Consider the following 23,369-nt stretch of genomic DNA (forward strand, 5'->3'; position numbering starts at 1 on the left):
GTTCGATTATTGCCTGTTGATATTATCTAGTCAATGAAACCCGTCTGCCTAAACCGGAGCCTAAGCTAAGGTCTCTATCAAATTATGAAGCACAGGTACGGCAACCTAATGCCGTTTCAAGTACTCGATAAGTCTTCAGGATGGGATGAGTTGGGTACGGTTTAAGTATGTACCGGGGACGCGTCACGTTGAAACGGTACAGCGGAAATTTGTTGCGTACGTCGGAGAGATTTCTGGAGATGTATTTGATCTCTTGCTTTAGTCCATATTTTACTTTGATCATGTCGATGAATTCATGGAGATCATTGCATCCGATTCTGAACTTTCGAACTTACTGTTTTCTTCGACATCTACTAATCCCTGTTAAACAACGAAAGCAACAAGAAGCATGATTAACATGGGTATTAGGGCACCATCATCCTCCGCATATATGAAAATTTGTATCCAAAACTCATGTGAATTGCAGGTATGCATTAGTACTACTTACTGTGTCCCTTCAATAATTGGTTCTCCTTTTCGGAATTCATTTACGGTATCTTGCCATCCATCATCAACGACTAGGAACTTTGGAGAACAGCCTCCATCTGAGAAACTGCCCAAATTACAGAACAATCATCATATGTTCTTTGAGACTGTAATGATTTTCGAGAAATAATATTTGAATTTTTAGTATTAATACATTATTTGAATACTTGTTCTTAAGAATATTTTACAATGTATCGCGGTGAGGTATACCCTCTAAGATGCAATAAGCATTTCATTTTCAGTTCTCAAAGAAGAATTGAAAATAAGTTATCATATTACAGTGTCATGTTAACTCACTCTTTATACAAACTTAAACAATGGCGGATGCATTAAGGGTTGAGGGTGGCCACGAGTCTATCCTGAAATTTGAATTTTCTTCGATTAGTTATCTATTTTATTAATGTTGTCTACTCTTAAAATTTATTGTGCCCACTTTAAAATCTGAAATTTCTTCGATTATGATCTATTTTATTGATAATGTTCCCACTGAAATTTTATTTATGTCTACCTCGTTCAAAAATTTTATATCATTAACATATATATGCCCAGCCTCAAAAATATTTCTGGATCCGCCACTGAACTTGAACTGGAACCGCTCAGCTTCTGCTGTATAATTAGGTCCAACCGTGCAGCCATTTCAGGTGTCAAATAATTCTTCCAATCGCCAACCTTACCTTTTCGAAAATACATCTTGTTTTGAACCCCATCTGCAACTACTTTCTCACTTTTATTCGCTTTCAGATTGCTTAAATTCTCAAAGCTACACATCTTTACAATCTTTTCAGCTACTCCTTTTCGATGTTCCTCCGAGGAGAAAGGGTAACGGATGAACTCCGCTAATTTATTAACATAAAAAACAGTATCAGCTTTCATCTCTTCATACTTGAAGAACAAAACCTTATCTGGATGTTCCAAACTTGCTTTCCAGTACCCAAAACATGGTCCCAGTAAGGTCCATAAACACTTACACCTTCACAAAACAACTCAAATGCCTCATTGAGATCAGGGAGTTGAGCTCGAGTGTTTTGGGATGTTTGGATCTGGACATTGAAGTGGTAAAATGAAACAAAAGTATCTTTGTTTTGGGATGTTTGGATCTGGACATTGAAGTGGTAAAATGAAACAAAAGTATCTTTGGGGTCCCTGCAGATGTAAACAATTTTACAACCAGAATCGGTTATTGATGTGGGTAAGGAAGCATATGGGACATGTGTGGATAACACAGGAATTCCAAGGTCTCGATGAGTGGAGAAATGGTCATGATCAACCTCCATGAAAGGCACAATCTCATGAGGCGTCTTGGAAAGCAAAGGGCTGGTTGAATCATCGAATGAAGTTCTTGAAACGATGGAGAAAATGAGGGATATTAACCTGGTGGTGCCGGTTTTGGGGAAACTGCAAAGCATGATATCGGTGGGTTGAGCTTGGAATTGTTGTTGAGCTGAAACAACTCCTTTTAGGAAGCAACTTTTAATTTTCAAGTAAAAAATTGGCCAACTAAATTCTAGCTAAATTTGTCCATTTCATATACTTGCAAAAGCTTTCTGTCATAGCCAACATCCTAATTATATATTGTCGGAACCATCCTCAACCTGTTTTAGGGAAGTTTTTTTTATATGGACAATATGATTTTATAAATATTTGGAATCAACATAAATAGATAACTAAAATAATTCGATTCATTTAAATTTATTTTAAAAGGGATGTCCTTTTATTTTAAGAAAATTAACAAAAACAGTTATTAAACTATTTAGAATACTATCTCGTTAATTGTCAAATCAAAATAACATTACCTTAAAGTTCAATAAAATCTAAAATTCAATGCTTGGTTCAAAATGAGTGCAACATTTATAAAATGTAATGCAATGAATGAATTATACATATAATAGATAACTAAAATAATGAAATTAATTTAAAGAAAATTATTTTATAATATTTTGATTTAATTAGAAATGGACGAAGATACCCTTTCACTTAAACATTTTACAGAATTGCAGTCAAACGATTTAGGAGATTATTTTACGGATCGTCCTTTGTTCGAGAATACGACCTTTAAAATATAAAAGTTAATAATCCATGTAATAAAATAAATACTTTATACTAAAAATCATTAGAAAATTTATATAAAAGATTCTCATTTTTACGATCAATTCTCAAGACGAATTTATAGATTTCTCTCAAGAAAATACTATCTCAATTTAACAAAAATATCTAATAATACAAAAATTCGTTTAATTATTTATGTACAAATATTTATAAAATTAAATTTTAAAAATAATATATATATAAATAATAAATACATTAAAAATATATAAGAGGTAACAAAAAAATACTATTAGGTAAAACTATATGTGTATAATATATCCCATAATTAAATTAAATATACACATACAAAAAAACTATTATTTAATATTCGTATAAAAATATATAATATATATATTTAAAATACATATAATATATATTAACATAAATACATAATATAAAGTGTAGAATATTTAAGTAGCAACCACATTTAGTTGATTGATCAAGTTATTTAAATAAAATTAATATTAAATTATTATAAAAATTAATTTATACTAATATTTATTTATCATAAATAAAATTTTAAACCATTTAAAATTAAATAAAAATATTATATTATAGCATAAATATTTTAAAACTTATATTTATTTAATTATTTTAAAAATAATCGTTTATATTAGAACCAAGTGTATGGCAAGATACCTCTCAATTTGACTATTTTTCGCATACTTTAAAAAAATAAGGGCAATCATTATTTACTTTGTTGGTGCATGAATTTATATGAAAAAAGATAGGAGAACAAGTAAATATAGATTCAGACTTTATTTTCAACTTTACAATTGTTGAAAATCAATATTTCTTTCGATGTATTAATGCACCGAATGACATTGGTAAAAAAGGAGCAGATTTTGTTGAAAATTTGGTAAATGAAAATTACCAAATTTAGTCCATGTACTTTAGGGTATTTACAAGATTAGTCCTTAAACTTCAGCTATAAATACCCTAACTCATTTAGCTTTAAAATCACCCCAAATCATTCTAGCTCTCTCTCAATACTAGAGAAATTAGAGAATTTTTTCTTAAGAGCAATTTTCAGGTTGTAATTGGGTTGTGAGTGTTTTTGTAAACACTTGTAAATTTTCTCCCTTTAATAAAAAATATACAGCAGTCTAGAGACGTATGGATAATTGGTCGAACTCCGTTATCAACTTCGGGTGTTATTATTCCGCTTTTATTTCGCATTCTCACTAATCTGATTATAGGAAAATTACTCGTTTAATTTCTTAACATCTGGTATCAGAGCTTTTGGTGGAGAATTTTGTCAGTTTTTTCTGCGAAGTTACTATTCACGTAAATAGTGAATTTCATGAATAGTAAAATTTGGTCAGCGATACTAGTTTATCGACAGTGATGTTCTAATACATGGTGGTTCGCAGTAATTGTCAGAAACGATCCAAAAGAAGCCAGATTCGTGTGGGAATGATGGCTGTAGACGAAGAGAAGGTTAAAATTGAGAAGTTTGATGGTGCGGACTTTGGTTTTTGGAAGATGCAGATTAAAGATTTTTTGTACCAAAAAAAACTATATCAACCTATCTCAGGAAAGCAACTAGAGGGCATGAAGGATTAAGACTGAGCTCTTCTCGACAGACAAGCCCTCGGAGTTATCCGACTGATGTTATCACGTAATATTGCTTTCAACATAGCAAAGGAAAAGGCCACGATAGGTCTTATTGCGGCTCTCTCCAGTATGTATGAGAAGCCATCAGCCTCAAACAAAGTTCACTTGATAAGGCAATTATTCAATTTGCGTATGGCGGAAGAGGCATCAGTGGCTCAACACCTAAATGAACTCAACACAATCACAACACAATTGAGTTCCGTGGAAATTGAATTCGATGATGAAGTTCGAGCTTTAATTCTCTTATCATCTCTACCAGACAGTTGGAATGCTATTGTTACAATAGTCAGTAGCTCGTCGAGAAACAGTAAATTGAAATTCGACGATGTTCGAGATCTGGTATTGAGTGAAGAAATTCGACGGAGAGAATCGGGTGAAGCATCAAGCTCCTCAGCCTTGCACACGGAGTCTAGAGGGAGAACTTCAGAAAGAAATCCAAATTGTGGCAGATCGAAATCTAGAACATGAAAATCAAGAACGGGAAAGAAATGTTTTAACTGTTATAATTACGGCAAGAAGGGTCACTTTAAAAGAAATTGTCGATCACCGAAGAAAGATACCGGTACACAGGAATCTGCCAACATGACAGATGAAACAGGTGATGTCATGATTCTAAGCGTCAACAGTCCGATTGAATCATGGATATTGGATTCAGGGGCATTTTTCCATGCCACCATATGCCAAGAAATCATGGAGAACTATGTCAGTGGTGATTTTGGAAAGATTCATCTAGCTGATGATGAAACCTTAAAGATCGTCGAAAAATGAGACATCTGATTAAAGTTGTCAAATCAGACCACCTGGAAGTTGAAAGGAGTGAGACATATTTCTGGCCTCAAAAGAAATTTGATTTCTGTAGGACATCTTGATGGAGAAGGATATTGTATAACCTTTTCAGGCTCTGAATGAAAGATTACCAAATGAGAACTTGTCATTGCTCGTTGTAAGAAGACTAGTACTCTCTATGTAATTTCAAACTTGGAGAATATCATTGCAGTAGAAAATGTTGATGGAAAATTAAACGTATGACACCAAAGGCTTGGCCATATGAGCGAGAAAGGGATGAAGATACTTTTGTCAAAAGGGAATATGTCGGATCTAAAGAGTATAGATGTCAGACTATGTGAGGATTGCATCTTTGGCAAATAAAAGAAAGTCATTTTTGCAAAGATTGGCAAGATATACAAGGCTGAAAAGTTAGAGTTAGTTCATACTAATGTTTGGGGACCATCTCCAGTTCCATCTCTTGCAAGCTCACTATATTATGTCACCTTCATTGATAATTCTACAAGGAAGGTGTGATTTTATTTTCTGAAGAAGAAATCAGAAGTCTTTGCTACATTCAGAAAATGGAAGGCCATGGTGGAAAATGAGACTGGTTTGAAAGTTAAGCGGTTGAGGTCTGATAATGGAGGAGAGTACAGAAATAATAGATTCAGAGAATTTTGCACAAATAATGGGATCAAGATGGAGACAGCAGTTCCCATGACACCGCAACATAATGGTGTAGCAGAGCGCATGAACATAACTCTAAATGAACGTGCTAGAAGCATGAGTATACATGCCGGCTTGCCCAAATTGCTATGGGCTAAATCTATCAACACTGCAGCTTACCTGATCAACTGTAGGCCCTCAATTCCCTTAGATGGTGGAATACCATAGGAAGTTTGGAGTAGAAAAGAAATAAACTTTTCACACTTAAGAGTGTTTGGTTGTATTTCTGATGTATACATAAATTCTGCTGAAAGAAGTAAGCTTGATACTAAGTCCAACAAATGTGTCTTTGTTGGTTATGGTGGTGATGAGTTTGGTTACCGTTTTTGGGAATATGAAAATCGAAAGATCATCATAAGTAGAGATGTCATTTTCAATGAGAATGTGATGTATAAAGACAGGTCAACCATAAAATCAAGTAGCTCCAATACCGAAGCTGAAACAAAAGAATTTGTTGAGTTTGAGGAGATTTCTGGAAATGATGTTCAGATCAATCCTGAAGCAGTTCAAGAAGAACCAGACACACCAAAATTGAGACGCTCCTCCAGAATTCCTAAACCAACCTACGTTATTCGTTTTCTTTGCACTACTTGTTGCTGACTAACAATGGTGAACCAGAGTGCTATGATGAAGCAATGCAGGTGGAGGATTCAGTCAAGTTGGAGTCTTCCATGAAAGATGAGATAGACTCGCTTATGTCAAATAATATGTGGGAATTAGCTGAATTACCACTAGACAAGAAAGTGCTCCATAACAAGTGGGTTTACAGGATCAAATAAGTGCACGATGGGAGAAAATGCTACAAAGCAAGATTGGTTGTCAAAGGTTTTCAACAAAAAGAATATATTGACTACAATGGAATTTTCTCTCCAGTCGTGAAGTTGTCTATAATCCGACTGATGTTGAAAATTGTAGCTGCAGAGAATCTACATCTTGAGCAGTTAGATGTAAAGACAACTTTCTTTCATGGTGATTTGGAGAAAGAAATCTATATGAGGCAATCAGAAGGCTTCATAGAGACAAACATGTTAACAAAGACAGTGACTACGGAAAAATAAAAGTTGTGTTCAACTTCAGTTGGCATGCTAGAGTAACAAGACCAGAAATGCTACTACATTAATCGAGGTGTGAAGACAGATTAAAATCAGTCTTCAAGTGGGAGATTGTTGAAAATCAATGTTTCTTTCTGTGCATTAATGCACCGAATGACATTGGTAAAAAAAGATCATATTTTATTGAAAATTTGGTAAGAGAGAATTACCAAATTTAGTCTATGTATTTTAGGGTATTTACAAGATTAGTCTTTAAGCTTCAACTATAAATGCCCTAACCTATTTAGCTTCAAAATCATCCCAAATCATTATAGCTCTCTCCCAATACTAGAGAAATTAGAGAGTTTTTTCTTGAGAGCAATTTTCAGGGTGTAATTGGGTTGTGAGTTGTGAGTGTTTTTGTAAACACCTTAAATGTTCTCCCTTTAATAAAAGATTTACAGTAGTTTAGAGACGTAGGCATAATTGGTCAAACTCTGTTATCAACTTCGGGTGTTATTATTCCGCTTTTATTTCATATTCTCACAAATATGGTTATAGGGAAATTAATCGTTTAATTTCCCAACAACAATGACATTACAAAATAAAGGATAAATTATATATTTGATTTTAACTTTAAGAATTTCATAAGGACTTTAGACATTGTATCGTTTATGCTACTAAAGTTTCAATTTTATCATTATAAAATTGAACTTTGAATTTTGTTTCAATCATACCACTGGGTTGTTAAATCGTTAATAATCATATCAAAATGATGTCGTTTTAGTGAGGTGTCTACATCGGTACCCATCAACCACGTCAACATCCATCAGCTACGTTATCATGTCATTAACGATTTAACGGTTCAGTTATATAGTTGAAACAAAAGTTAAAGTTCAATACTATAATTGATAACATTGAAAGTTCAATGATATAAATGATATAACGTTTTAAGTTCAATGATATCTGATGTAATGTACGCTTTAATTAATAATCCCATCAATCACATTGTTTTTGCAACCAATGATGAGAATGATGCATGATAACGACGCTAGTTCTGTCGATGTATAGCATAACTTCTTAATTATGAGTATTAGAATCACTAAATCTTTACCGACAACGCCAACAAAGAGGTATTTTTCCCAATATATAACCTATACCCTATATATTTCCCTGTCAGACACCATTCACACTATTTTTCCCAATCTAACACCCTTTGCAGTAAGACACGCCCTCTGTAGCGCGCTTTACAGTGATCTGGCACCACATGGGGTGAGGCGTGCCCCCTGCAGCGCGCATTATGTTGACATGGACACACGTGTCTAAAGCGCTGCCCTTGGGGCGCGCCTTACTCCACGTGGGGCTATAGCGCGGGGCAGGGGCCGCGCTTTTCAATTATCACATGCTCAATTATCGGACATGCATAATGCAAGGCGCGGTGCAGGGACTGGGCCTTGTATAATTTACCCCGAACTTCTCGGCTTTAAAGCATCATCTCTTGGATATAAATAGCCCTCTCCCTGTAAACTCTCTCACAATTTCCTCACAACCGAGAAATTAATACAACAATCCTTTCAACCAGTAAATAACACCCGTCAATCCTCTTATATTTGATTCAGAAGTTCGTTCGATCTTTCGTTATAAGGTAATTTTGTTATAATATTTTTTTATTATACTTATTGTTTATTATGATTATTTGAAAAATATTACATTAATTGTTTTCAATTAATTTATATGCCAGTTCAAGGGGAAAGCGGGAGCATACGTCGAAATATTTTTGAGGTATAAGTAATAATATAAAATTATATTATTTAAATTATTTACGTTTATGTGTAAAAAAATTATTGTGTTATATTTTCGTTTATATATTATTTATTTAAGCAAGTTTGTTTCAGTTGCTTTTTACAGATATAAATATTGTCGTACTTTTAAACTCTAAGAACGACGTAACTTTCAGCTATTGTTTATTATGATTGAGAAATTCGAGAAGATGAAACCGACATTGTTTTCATATCAAATGAGTGTTTTAAAATATCATTCAAGAGTAACATAACTCTTGAGGAGCTGATAACAAAGATTTCGAGGATGGTTCAAGTTGGAAGTAGTAGAAGAATATCGTCGTTGTAGTACAGTTTTCCAACATGATTGTTGTCATTAACTTATACAGCGTTCGAACTATCGAACAATGATGATGTTGAAATGATGGTTGATTCTCAAAGTAATTATTTAAACGCTGATATTGAAATGTATGCAAAGTTTGTTTGCGTGTTGTTCGGGTCAGTCATTAAGCTTCCACTATGGGCTGGCTGAACAAGTTGATCAAGTTGATAGCCCGACTACAGTAATGTGTAATGATTTTAATGCCATAATGGAAAATCCGTATCATGGTGCCGTCACATCAACTTCAATGGGGAGACATTCATCCGTAACTCCTTACGATATGTACCGAGGTGGGTCCATGAACAATCCGTATGACAACATTGTGTCTAGTTCAATGGGAAGGCATTCATCTGCAAATTTCTTTGACCTTAATATGGAGGTGCCATCGACGCAACAATCTGTGCAGTTTTCATTTGACACAATGGCTTTAAACTCCAGGGGAAGGCATTCAACTGCGAGCTTTTTCGATATGAATGTTGATATGCCTTTTAGTTCAAGGGGAATACGTACAAGTAGTAGGTTCTTCGACCTAAATGTGGAGAGCATGGAGGAACCATCATCTCCACCAGAAGAACCGCTTCGTGAGCCTGGTGCAGATGGTGCTGAGACTGGACTATTCATTCACCCAGAATCACCGCAATTCAACTCCGATAATGATGTAGATGAAGTTCCCTCAAATGTGGCACAAGATGACCCTCCAGCACACATGTATGAAGCTGATTATGGTACAATGTACGGGCTAGAATTTGTGGATATGTCTTATCTCGGTAACTATGGATATTACTCATCAATAAATAAAGGTGAGTTATCTTTAGGCATGGAGTTTTCAAGCAAAGAATAAGCGATGATGGCTATAAAAATTACAATATCCGTAATTTTGTTTAATCGAGAGTCAACCGGTCTACGACAAAAAAATATGTATGTTACTGTGCCGGACGCGAAAACGGATGCAATTACATGGTTCGCGTATAGAAGAGGAAGAGGAAAAACAACATATGGGAACTAACAATATACAACGGTCCTCACACATATTGTGCTGGTGGGGTCAACGAAGATCATCCCAACTTGGACTCTGAAGTGATATGCCAAGCCATATTGCCCATGGTAAAAGCATGCTCTCATATAGTTGTTGTTGTGTTGATTTCAGGTATATAATCGTAGTATGGGTACACTGTCTCCTATAAAAAAGCTTGGATGGCAAAGCAAAATGCCATTGTCAAACTTCATGGAGAATGGGATGCATCTTACAACGAACTTCCAGGCTGGTTTAGGCTGGTGCGGAGGTTGAATCCTGGGATAATTATGGACTTCGAAACCTCCTATGCATACCATAATGATCGAGTTATTCGCGATCGATGCCAATTCTACCGAGTTTTTTGGACATACCCATAGTGCGTTAATGTTGTCAAATATTGCAAGCCTGTGGTCCAGATCGACGAGACTTTCTTGTATGGAAAATACAAGTAAGTTTTATTATTGGCAGTTGTCCAAGACGACAATCGCAACATTCTTCCAGTTGCTTTTGCTCTTGTTGAAGGAGAAGATACAGATTCTTGGGTTTTTTTCAGTTTGTTTTCTTTCGATAATTTTAATTTTGCAAAGAAAGCAAGTTAGTAAGTTATACATTTTTGATCAGGTTACGAACTACTTCCTCAAACGTTTGAATCAATGCTTTAAGATTTGTGGACGAAAAACGAGGAAGGATACGATTACATCAGCCTCATCGATAAAGAAATGTGGACGAACATATATGATGGTGGATATCGATATGGACACATGACGACCAACTTGGCTAAGGCAATCAATTCAACCTTAAAGGGTGCACGTCACTTATCTGTAGCAGCTTTGGTAAAAACTATATATTTTCGTTTGGGGGCACTTTTTGCGAAGCTCGGGGGACAAGCTCAAACCTGGATGCAAGGCGGTCATGTCTATCACCCTAGATTAGTTGCAGATCTACAAAAAAAATTGATGCATCAAATGGAATGTCTGTAATAAGCTTCTCTAGAAGACATGATATGTTTCGTGTCACAGAGTTGTCATGACCTCTTCAAGGGATTGAAGTTGTGTCGTTAAGAGTAAATCTATGGGACAGAACATGCGACTACGGGTTTTTTCAAGCTCTCCAGTATCCATGCTCTCATGTGATAGTAGCTTGCTCGCATACACGTCAAGACTATAACTGTTTTGTGGATCCCGTATACCTACTATCTCAAGTTTTTAAGGTATACGAATTTGATTTCCCCCATAGGTAATGACAAAGACCCTTATGAGGTTCAGGATTAGCTTCCGATTGTAACAAATCCAACTTTATTGAGGGAGCGTGGTCATTCAAATTCTAATAGAATTCATTGTGATATGGATATTCGAGAAAGATCTAGACAAGACAGAAGATGTGGGCATTGTAGAAACCCATGACACACTAGAAAAACATTTCCACTTCTGTTGTCATCAAGTAACAATTGATGAGGAACTGATGTAGATGTTTATCAAATATGAATTCTTGTAATTTAATTTGCATTTACTTCAAGTTAATGTTATTCGATAACCGCTGATGAAGATTAAAAAAACGGTACAATAATATGAGATTGGACGTTGGCGTTATATGTGATTATAATAAAAGAGATAATAAGTGACAAACTAAAGAAAGTTATCGAACACAATTATTAAATTTTATCAAACTAATAACAATTTGGTATTTGAATATAATTTTAAATACAACAAACTTACAATAAGTATTAAATGGTAAATGATAAACAAATTACAATAATTGATATTAAATGGTAATAAACAAAATTAACCAAAATACATTAAAAAAAAGTCCAACAAATTTAACAAAATAAATTAAAATAAATCCAACCAAATTAATGAAATAAAGTAAGTATTAAATGATAAATAATAAAAAAAATTACAATAAAAAAGTCCAATAAATAACTAAATATAAATATAATAAAAAAACAAAATCTATCGATGCTTGCGACGCGAATGTGTTCCGCAGGGCGATGGCTGTCGGTCTCGAGGAGGATTTCTTCGTATTACTGGTTGTGACTCCTCGCTGTCATCATCATCACCATCATCATCGTCGTCGTCGTGAGCAGCTACATTAGGTTGATGAGGACCTGATGACGATGAACCATAGAATAAGGACCCTGGAGGTATATGACTGACTATTCCACTGGCCTGCGAAAACTGGGAAAACTCATAAAACCTAGATATCGCTGAGTGTGAAAACTGTACAGGAGGTGTCTCTGCTGCGGCCATGGGTGATGAGGCTAAACCCGCCAAAATGTGAGCATATGAACCCCAAGACGGATCTGCAAAAATAGACCCATAATATCCTCTAGGAGGGGTCATAAAACTCTGTGACGGTGACGGCGGCGGGGTCATAAAACCAGGTGGCGGCGGTAGCATCGGGTAAGGGAATAGCGATGGCAACATCACATATGGTTGTGTTATGTAAGTCGCTGTAGACGGTGGCTGCTGTGAAGGTTCTGCTAGTGCAACTGAGGATGAACCGGAAGCACCTGCTCTCCGTCCACGAATCGAGTGACGATGGTGATGTGTCGGTGAACGTCTCTTTCGACATCGCTAAAAAGTTTGCCCTCGTGCATCATCGGAAAGCAGAAACGGTTTTCTGTTACTGTTGAACCACTCATAATAACCGTCAACAACCATCAATAGGTCAGTAAAAATGGGCTCTCTACAGGGAAGGCACCGATGTCGATCCTCCCACAACACGACCCACTCATGATGCCTCACCAGTCAATCTGTATCGGTCTTGCCGCGTCTATATGCGCTATGCAACTCTTTCATATTGCGAGGTGCTTCCGGGATTGGTTAAAAAACCAAATTACCGGAGGACGCGATCAGTGGAGTACCACTCGACGATCACGTAACAGATCAAAGGGATCATCGCCATCCAAACATCTGATGGGCCCCTCAACTCAGGTAGGATCACCATCCTCACATCATCATTAGAATATGACACACATTCAAACTAAAACAAATATATATAATTTTTATCAAAATAATAATATAATTATATAACTAATCTAAAATCAATTTTTGCATACCTGTGTGCCAACATTATGATCGATTAGCACCCTAATTTTTTTCTAAATCATTAGGTAGTTCCTGATGATTTTTCCTATCAGTAGACCACCTATTCAAGGAAAAAATTATTATACACTGTATAAAATTATTAATATACGAAATCAGTTTTATAATTACCTCAATAGTAGCGGAAATACGAATGGGTTATTGACAACGGGACATAAAAGGGAAATTGATACCATGCCCAAGACTGTAGCAGCATGAGACATCCACCGATAGCATTTTTCCTGTAGTCAGTGGCTCGACATATCTCCCTGTACAGGAAAGCCAAAACTGTCGAGCCCCAACTGAGTGATCCAGCCAGATGAAAGTCGCCAAGATGTCGCAATCACATACAATGAACTTGGTTGCGCGATTTGTCCGGCATCATCAACCCTTCTATCAGCTGAAGTATGCATGCCCGTGCATACATTATAACTTCATCATCAGAGGCGTCCTCGTTCAACTCCCAAAAATTAGCATCTAACAAATTTAACGGTATTCGACCACCATTAAAACTTTCCAAGACACGTCCTAGATACTTCCGGCACAAAGTAATCCATGAACCGTGCGCCATCCCCGATATCACATTTCCATCAACCGGAATCCCCAGATGCATAGAAACATCCTCAAGTGTAATAGTGCACTCTCCGCACGGAAGATGGAATGTGTGGGTCTCCGGCCTCCACCGCTCCACTAAGACAGTAATAAGGTCTGGTTCTATCTTACAGTGACTCTCATATCTACCTATGTGACCGAATCTAACTTCTACTAAATACGGCAAGACACGACTATGTTTCACTAACTTAAGGTTCCTAATAAAATGATCTAATACACGGTCCATCTCTTAAAATTAAATAATTACAAAAATTAATTTTTAAATTAATAATAATACATTAAATAAATAAATAAATTATAAATAATAATTTAAATTAAATTAAAATGTTAAAATGTTACCGTATCAACAAAATATCGCGATATATGATTCCATCTAAGCGAAGTAGACTGCCTTCCATTTTATATCTGTAAAAAAAATTAATTAAATAAAATATTAAAAAATTTAAATACTTAAATAAATTAAAAATAAAATATTAAATATAATAAAATTTACCTTAAACAGTTATAAGAGAATATAAGAGTATTTGAGAGAAGTTGAGAGGATTTGGTGTGATGAAAGTGATTGAGAATAGGGGTATTTATAGGTAAAGGTAGGGTAGGAACGACCGGGGTAGGTGGATAATTAAACCTAAGGCGTACCGCAGGAGCCGCGCTTTACACACGTGTATCCCAACTCAGCATAAAGTGCGCTTCAGGGAGCGCGCCTTACCCACATGACGCCAGATCAGCGTAAAGCGTGCTGTAAGGGCGCGCCTTACTGTAAATGGTGTTAGATCGAAAAAATAATCTGAATGATGCATGACAGGAAAATATATAAGGAATAGGTGATTTTTCGAGAAAAACTCCCAACAAAGAAGATGAAGAGAAGAAAAATGAACAATAGCTTCGATAAGTTAAAAACTGAAAGACTGTTTATTTTATTGAAAATATTTTTTGAAAATATTTTTTCGTAAAATAAATTATATTTTTAGAAAATATTTTAAATTTTTAAAAAATATTGTTTAAATCTTTTTTCTACTAGTCGATAAATTTTTTAAAAATTATTTATTATAAATATTAAATACAATAAATAAATAATTATTTATTCTAAAACTTTACCTGATGTTTCAAACTTGCTTTCCAGTTCCCAAAACATGGTCCCAGTAAGGTTCATAGATATTTTCACTTTTACAAAACAACTCAAACGCTTCATCAAGATCAAAGGATTGAGCTCGAGTGTTTTGGGACGTTTGGATATCGACATTGAAGTGGTACAATGAAACAAATGAATCCTTGAGGTCCCTGCAAATGCAAACAATTTTACAACCGGAGTCGATGATTGATGTGGTAAGGAAGAGTAAGGAGCATGTGTGGCCAACACAGGAATTCCAAGGTCTCGATGAGAGAAGAAATGGGCATGATCAAGCTCCATGAAAGGCACAACCTCATGAGGCGTCTTGGAAAGCAAAGGGCAGTTGAATCATCGAATGATGTTCTAGTAATGATGGAGAAAATGAGAGATTTTAACCAGGTGAGCCTGTTTTGGGGAGATTGCAAAGCATGATGTCGGTGGGTCGAGCTTGGAATTGTTGCTGAGCTGACACAACTCCTTTTAAGTAAGCCGGGAAGAGCCCAAAGCCTTGGTATTGAAATAAATTTTCAGAATTACGCCAGCTCTTTACTTGGGGGAGTGGATAACATCTCTCTGAAGGATCTCTCAAACTCATCTTCATTTTCATTCCCAACATGTTTACTTAAGGAATCTAAGCGGGGCTCCATCAAGAACGGGCTAGTGGGTGTGTGAATACTATGAAGCGTTGGTTCTATAAATAGGCTGATATCATATAAAAACCATCCATATCTGGCTAGCAAGGACTGAGTTGGTAAAGCCATTTTCATGTGCGGCTCCACCACTTTGTCCTATTATTTTATATTTTATCTTCAATACTGAAAATTATCTCGTAAGATCTTTCTTGAGATTCGGTATTATGTCCCCTTTAGTAAAAAGGAAATGAAAAGATTTCCCATGTTCACATGAAAATGTTTTCTTTAAATGATGGACGAGGTGATTTATTTTTTATTATAAATATGTGTTGGATGAGGTTTTATTTTTATTAAAATTATTATGACATGATTACAAGTTAACATATGTTGAGAATTTTCTTAGTTAATTGACAATACTTGCAATCAAATCTAAGACCTGTAAGAAGAATATTATTTTCTTTGATCAGACTTCTTTGAAAATGTATGAGGTTGAATTTAAAAAGAAAATATATAATCACTTCAAACTACATATACATGATATATATGTATTGTAAATAGTTAATAAAGATTCTAAACATACACATTATCTTATGATCACTTCAAATTATTTAAAAATTAGTAAAAATGATTAATAATGATATAATAAATCTTAACCTTGCAATAAAAATATTATAGATAGCATAGAAATAAATTATTGGTTAATATCATAATTTTTATAATACCGAATGATATTATATTCCAAGCTTTTGATATGACATTGAATAGGATAATTTATTAAATTGTATAATTTTAAGTTAAAAGTTTTATAAATATAATAATTGGGGGATGAAATCAAGATAAAACTTTTAAGGGGTGAATAACTACATCAAATTGAAAGAAAATTAAAAATATAGATCAAAATAAAGTTTTATAAAAGGTTGATTATGTAATAGAATAAAACAGTAAGTTTAAGGAACGAGCTTGGAAATTTAATTCACTTAAAGTTAATTTCTGAGAATTCCTATTTTAATCCCTCCACTTTTATTTCTTTACAAGTTAGTTCAAAAATGCTAAAAAATAACAGTTCCTCTCTCAAACTCGAACTTAAAGCTAATTTTAAAGAAATCATATTTTAATCCTTTTACTTTTCTGATTTTTGAACTGATTTGTAAAAAAATAAAGTATAAGGACTAAAATATTAATTCTAAAAAATAATTTTAATTGACTTAAACTCGGACTCCTTTAAAATCATGGGTTCGTTTTATCATATAACTAAGTTTTCATAAATTTTTATTTTAGTCCATGTATTTTATTTTCATTTTAATTCTTATTTTTTAATTTCTTTTCAATTTAATCTTAAAATACAAAAAGTATAATTTAAAAAGAAAAAAAATAAAAAAACGCTTACAAAAGACGACGATTGTGGTGGGAAAATTTACAAGATCAAGGCGGAATATCTCGTTGCACTTTATTCGGGAAATTAGAAACATTTATTTTCAATAACGAAGACAAAGTGCAAGAAAGATCAAGCATTGATCAATGTAATCCACTTAGATAAGCTCGGAATGCCTGCATTAACAACAGTTAGCAAATAGTAACCAGGCGGTGCAACATTCGGCGACGGAGGAGCCTCCAAGACAGCACTCCTCAAACCACCGGCATCCCTCCTCATCCGCTGGCACCTCAGTTTCAGCAACCTTTGATTCATCGAATTGGAATGCGTCGTGAACGGCGGCGCGTAAACGCTATATTCTACATCTTTACCCGGCCTTCTTCCAAGCATGAAGTGGACTGTAAACTGTTTCCCATAAGCAACACCGGAAGAATTCCCCCCGTAATCTACCGTCAGATTCCTAGGCCTAAGGTGATTGAATTGACGGTCCATGTAATCAGGGACGAGCGCCTGTAATCTTAGCTCCGTCGGGTACGCAACTTTGCTGAAAGTGTATTTGTTATTAGGGTTGCCGCCAGCAACCAAAACTCTTCCGTTCGGTAAAAGAAGGGCCGATGAATGATACATTCTGGCAATCTTGGTAGCTTTTAGGACCGTAAATCTTTCGCCGACCGCCTTTTTCGGATTGTAAAGATATGGCTCGAGCGATGGCGACGCCGCATTCTGCCAACCAGCGCAACCACGTTTAGCGCCGTTGATGATCAATATGTGGCCAGTAGGAAGGATCAACATATCATGCATGGTACGAGGTCCAGGCATGTTTTCCATACTCCACTTATGAATGTTCCCTGTGATCACCATTCTCCCACAGGAGTTCAACGCCCGGAGGAATCTCCCTCCTTCCGCCGCTTCGTAAGCTCCCGACGCTGCGCCTCCGCATACCATAACTTCGACTTTTTGGAACTTATCACTGTGATCTAATGGGAGAATCACCGATGACCCTGAACTTGGATAGTTTCTTGAACCACCTCCTGGAATCCTCGGAAACGATTTGATCACACGGTTTCTCCGATAATTGAAAAGGATAGAATCGCGGTTGGCGAAGATGAAGAGGTTACCGTCGGAAGAAAGATGGAGGAAAGGGTAGAGGTTGTTTCCACCACCATGGGCGTCATTAGTGTCATGCAAAAATGGAAGATTAAAAGATTTGTCCTGGCAATGCAGTTTAGGTACAAATTCATAACTGTGAGCATTCCTTCCACCAACAACAATAACTCGATCATGTTGAGGCAACAATTGATTTGAAGCATACCATCGACTATCCGACAACGATCTCGTCGATTGTTGCCAGTTGCATTGATGATTACCGCAAGGTCTGAAATATCTAACCCTTTTAGAACCACGACCATGGCCACCAATCTGCATCAGTGTGCCATTGCCGAGGAAAGAACCCGAAGAACACCAGGGATCGGAGACAAGTCTAAGCGGCCGTATGTTATTACCCTGGATTTCGTATTCAACCGAATGAGCATAACAAGTTCCATCTTTCAGATCATTACGAGAACGAGTGCTACATTGACTTCCGTTGTACCGTTGATGAAGCCGGTACTGAGAAGGGCCTGCGGCGGTTTGATCGAAGATAATAACAGTATTTCATGTGTTAACGCCATGTGCATGCCGACCACCCCTGTATTATTCCGTAACAGCAGCCATCTCCCTTGTCGCTCACTGGGGGATTTCGCCGCGGGACTCTTGACTGCATCACTAACAACGAAATGCAGTAAAGCAAAGATTGCATGAATCGAAAGGCAAAACAAACATGTGTTCCTTCCCATGGCCTGAAAACCGGAGATCAACTGTTGTGGTTCATGGGGTTATTACATGAACTTTCTTATATAGGTTGGTTTTAGGGTTCGGGTAAATCCAAGAGGCCGCTGTTAGAGGCATAATTGTTAGTTTTGCTGATATTCCGACCGATGAGTCCTGTTATGCCGTAAACTTATCTGAAGCAATCTTGGCGTGAGATGTTCACGCAAAGCATGACCCTACCAGATACTGCACAGTTCTTGCAATATCTTATATTTAAATCTGCAATTTTCTCATATCATAATAGTGTTTAAACTGATATATATGAATAAAAATTGACATCTTAATATTTATATAATATTCATACTATTTATGCAAGGTTAAAGAAAGCAATGGTAGAATGCCACTTCTAACTATATTAGTCCAACCGGCATATTTTTGTATATACAAATATGATCTAAGAACTCTACATCCATTTAAAAATAAAAATCTTATCCACACTCGCAATAGGCAAAAACATATTTTTCTTAATTAATAGAGTTTTATTCTGGTGTCAATGGTTCTTCGACAGATCGGACACAACTGAAGGTCTTTTCCGCACTCGCAACAGGTCTGCAAGTAAGTGAAATTCAGGCATCCGTCCCTCTAACAACAAAGAAAGTCGGAATATAATAAGACCCTTTGTTACATTACCTGATGTGTCCACAACCAAAGGCCATATCTTTTGCATTGCAAAGACAAATAAGGCAAACCTGTTGAAAAGACATGCAAATGCGTACTTGTTTAAAGATTGGTTTACGAGACTTGTAACTTTTAAGTAGTTAAGATAAGATTACATGATTATCTGGAGCGGAACTTGCGGCAGGAGCGGAACTTGCGGCAGGAGCTGTTCGGACTGGTTCTTCATGTCTAACGGTAGAAGGTGCACTTAGACGATAAGTGCTCGATCGTGAAGGTTTCGAGTGGCTAAAAGAACCCTCACAATAAAGAGTGTCATAACGTCTCCCCGAGGAATCCGTTAGACTTTAAAAAAATTGTTCGGGTAAAGCGATGAAATATGATTTGGAAAACGGTTTGATTTTAGAGTCGCCATCAACCTTTAAGTTAGGTAGGTTGAAAACCTTGAACGACAAAAAATGATATTTGTTTTACCCAAAATTCATTTTTAAGAGTCCGAGAGTCGATTATGTGTGGGGAAGGATGAACACCCCCACAGTGCCCAAATTTTGGTACCTAAACAATTATATGTTGTTTAAATATTGGGAATTACAAACTCAAAAATATATTTAAATTGCAATCCATTTATTCATTTGATTTTATTCAAAAAGTTTCTATTTTCGGATAACGAATGACTTTTTATGTGAGCAATCTCCAGGAATGCACTTCCTTTGCAGTTAGGAGACTTTCCTATAGATTTCCCTCACAAAAGATATTATCTCGCATTTTTTCGCAAAGATAAAATAAAACAAAACAAAACAAAATGAAAATGAAAAGCAGTGAAAAATACTCGAAATAAATAAATGTGGAACAAATAAAATTATCAAATATAAAACAACATTTATGCGAAAAATCCTCGAAAATACATATTCCCATTAGTTGGGAGATGTCTTCGTAGATTTCTTTCACAATGAAACTTTCTCATTTTTGTATATTAGAAAACAATGATGGTACATAAAAAAGGGTGTTAATAATTATCTAAATATGAGTATCGGTACTACCACTATAGTACCAATACTTTCCTTCTATGGTATCGATACCCCATTTGGTATCGATACCATTTTGACATTCTTGAAATTTATCTTGAAAATGGTATCGATACCATACCCTTGGTATCGATACTCTCCAGTCGGTATCGATACCTTACTCAACTAGTACTGATACTACTCTTTGAATTCAATATGATTTTGCCTTGAAGTATCGGTACTGTTCTTCCAATATCGATATTCCATGCCCATAATTGCTATTTTCATTTCGAATTGTAACCAAAACTTACCTAAATCTCGTACTTTGATATCCTTTTATGCCTTTAAAATAAACTTCCTTCATTCAAACCAACTTTTCTCCATTTACTACTCCCTAACATACAAAATCTCACTAGAACACTTACATCTAAAAATTATACCATGTTTTCAATCATACTCTTAATCCACTCTAAACTTTCTATCTCCTTCAATAACTCATTGACAAGTCAAATTTAGCCATAGAACTCCAAAAACTACACCATATCAAAAATTCATTTCAAAACCCATTTTACAAATCCATTTCTAATTCACTCATCTTGTTGTTTTAATCCATTATAAGCTTTCCCTAAGCTTTTATAACACCCAAGCTATCAACACCAACCCAAAAATTGAAGGAACCAACAATTTACAAAAACTTACCTTTGGAAGTGGAGTTCACGGCACTATGAAGAAGATAAGAACCAACTCCAGACTTTCTCTTCTTTTTGTTTCTCTTATTCCACGTGTTATATCCCTTAAAAGAGAGAAGATAAAAATCTTTCAGGTGAAAATACCATACTTCCCTTCCACTAATCCAAATTTAATATCAAGTCCTAATAAAAAATTTCCACAATAAGTCCTTGAATTTTCTTATTATTCTAATTAAACCACTAACTTTTAAATCCTTACACTTTAGTCACTAACCCGATGTTTGGGGGTGTTATAGTAATTGTAACACCTACCCACATGCTTTTTTAGTTTACATGCTTTATTGGGAAAGGTAAAGAAAAGAGGTTTAGTGTCGTTTATCCTTTGTGTACACTGATTTTGGGTACCTACTAACAGACAGAGGTTCAGTATGAATTTTATTGGGGTTGGTTACTAGGGCTCACTATATGCATGGTTTCGGCACTATGAGGAAAAGGGTACTCAAATTATTCTTGTTGGTGCCTCTTTAGGTTGTCAAACCCTCAATCCTGACCCATTACAGGCTCGTGCGGATCGAGTTCAATTTGAGAGGATATATTCCCTTATGTCCATGCGGAGAAACAATTTATCTCATATAGAAATAAGGTATATGAACCCTAAAAGTTACTTGCTAAAACTCATACGGAGAAACAACTTATCTCACGTAGGCTAAGCTGACACCTCAACTTAAAAGGGACAAAGCTCGTAAATGAGCTTATGTTATGTAAATGTATATGTTGTGTATGAGGAGAAACCCACAAACCTTTAAAAACACAACAGAAGACAGGAAACTTACAAGCTCAAAACCTGCTCAATTCTGAAGACCAATAAAATCAAAAGTCAATTAGTTCAAAATAAAATAATACATGATATGTTGAAACTAAAAATAAAGGAAATGATCGTAAGTTAAATACAATTTAAGTTTGTAATTTCCAAAAATAAAAACAACGTATAATCGTTTATGGCCTGACTCTCGAAGTCTCCAGCAGAGTCACTAAGCCGTTATAACGTCTCCCCGAGGAATCTGTTTGACTTAAAAAAATTTGTTCGGGGAAAGTGGTGAAATGTGATTTGGAAAATAGTTTGATTTTAGAGTCGCCACCAACCTTTAAGTTAGGCAGATTGGTAACCTTGAACGATAAAAAAATGGTCTGCGTTTTACTAAAAATTCATTTTTAAGAGTCCGGGAGTCGATTACGTGTGGGGAAGGGTGAGCACCCCCACAACGCCCAAATTTTGGTACCTAAACGATTATATGTTGTTTAAATATTGGGAATTACAAACTCGAAAATATATTTAAATTGAAATCCTTTTATTCATTTGATTTTATTCAAAAAGTCTCTATTTTCGGATAACGAATGGCCTTTTATGTGAACAATCTTCGGGAATGAACTTCCTTTGTATTTAGGAGACTTTCCCATAGATTCTCCTCACAGAAGACATTATTTCACAATTTTTCGCAAAGATAAAATAAAACAAAACAAAACAAAATAAAAATGAAAAGTAGTGAAAATTACTCTAAATAAATAAACGTGGAACAAATAAAATTATCGAATATAAAAACAATTTATGCGAAAAATCCTCGAAAAGACATCTTCTTTTTAGTTGGGAGATGTCTTCGTAGATTTCCCTCACAATGAAATTTTCTCATTTTTGTATATTAGAAAACAATGATGGTTCATTAAAAAGGGTGTTAATAATTATCTAAATATGAACATGAAAAAACAAAGAAAAATAAAAATTTCCATACAAATAATACTTATAACAATTACGTAATTTATATACATACATACATGAAATTATAACGATAGATAAAACAAAGTTACAAATTTGGACTAAAATGCACAAACAAAAAATTAAAGGACTAACATAAAAAACATAAATTTAAAGGGATGAACCATAAATATACAAAAAAACAGAGTCAAAAATGAAAATATTAAACAATACATGTATTGTAAATGAAAATATCCTATAACTCATATTAGGGACCAAAATGAAATGAACAGAAGCATAAAGGACCACACAATAATTAAACCATATGTCAAGCAATGACTAAAATAAGCACGGGTGAGACTTACAAAAAAGTCAGGGACTAAATAAGCTATTATCCCCTAAACATTAAAACACGCATACTAGATTACAAAGCTAAGAGGACTAATGTTGTTATTAGCCCACAAAAAATGAAAAAACGGGTAAAGGGGAAACGAAACTGTGTCGCTTTAATCCTAATATTTAAACCCTAAAATGGCTTTCAATCTCTCATTCCCCTTTCATTTCTCATCTTTCTCAGAAAAACAAAAAGAGAGAGAGTCGCAGACTCTCTCAACCCTCCCCTCGAGGAGAACAAATACCACAGCGGCCGGAGAAGTAAAATCGACCCCAAACAAACCCTCTCCTTGCCCTCAAACCAAAACCTGA

The 23,369-nt window shown here is 35.3% G+C and overlaps 1 long non-coding RNA gene and 2 pseudogenes across 1 annotated transcript; all 3 read right to left on the reverse strand.

Moving 5' to 3' along the window:
• Nucleotides 1-279: 279 nt before the first annotated feature.
• On the reverse strand, nt 280-12,498 carry LOC120187224 (annotated as a pseudogene).
• Nucleotides 12,499-16,786: 4,288 nt separating this feature from the next.
• Nucleotides 16,787-18,734, reverse strand: LOC120187292 (annotated as a pseudogene).
• A 342-nt stretch (nt 18,735-19,076) lies between these two features.
• Nucleotides 19,077-19,454, reverse strand: LOC120187257. The gene is made up of 3 exons (XR_005522269.1): nt 19,380-19,454; nt 19,237-19,295; nt 19,077-19,155 (listed from the first exon to the last, which is right to left on the reverse strand). It is a non-coding gene; the product is annotated as an uncharacterized LOC120187257 (long non-coding RNA).
• Nucleotides 19,455-23,369: the final 3,915 nt, after the last annotated feature.

This window comes from Hibiscus syriacus, unplaced genomic scaffold (genome assembly GCF_006381635.1).
Source record: "Hibiscus syriacus cultivar Baekdansim isolate YM2019G1 unplaced genomic scaffold, ASM638163v2 tig00113724_pilon, whole genome shotgun sequence".
Taxonomy (NCBI): domain Eukaryota; kingdom Viridiplantae; phylum Streptophyta; class Magnoliopsida; order Malvales; family Malvaceae; genus Hibiscus; species Hibiscus syriacus.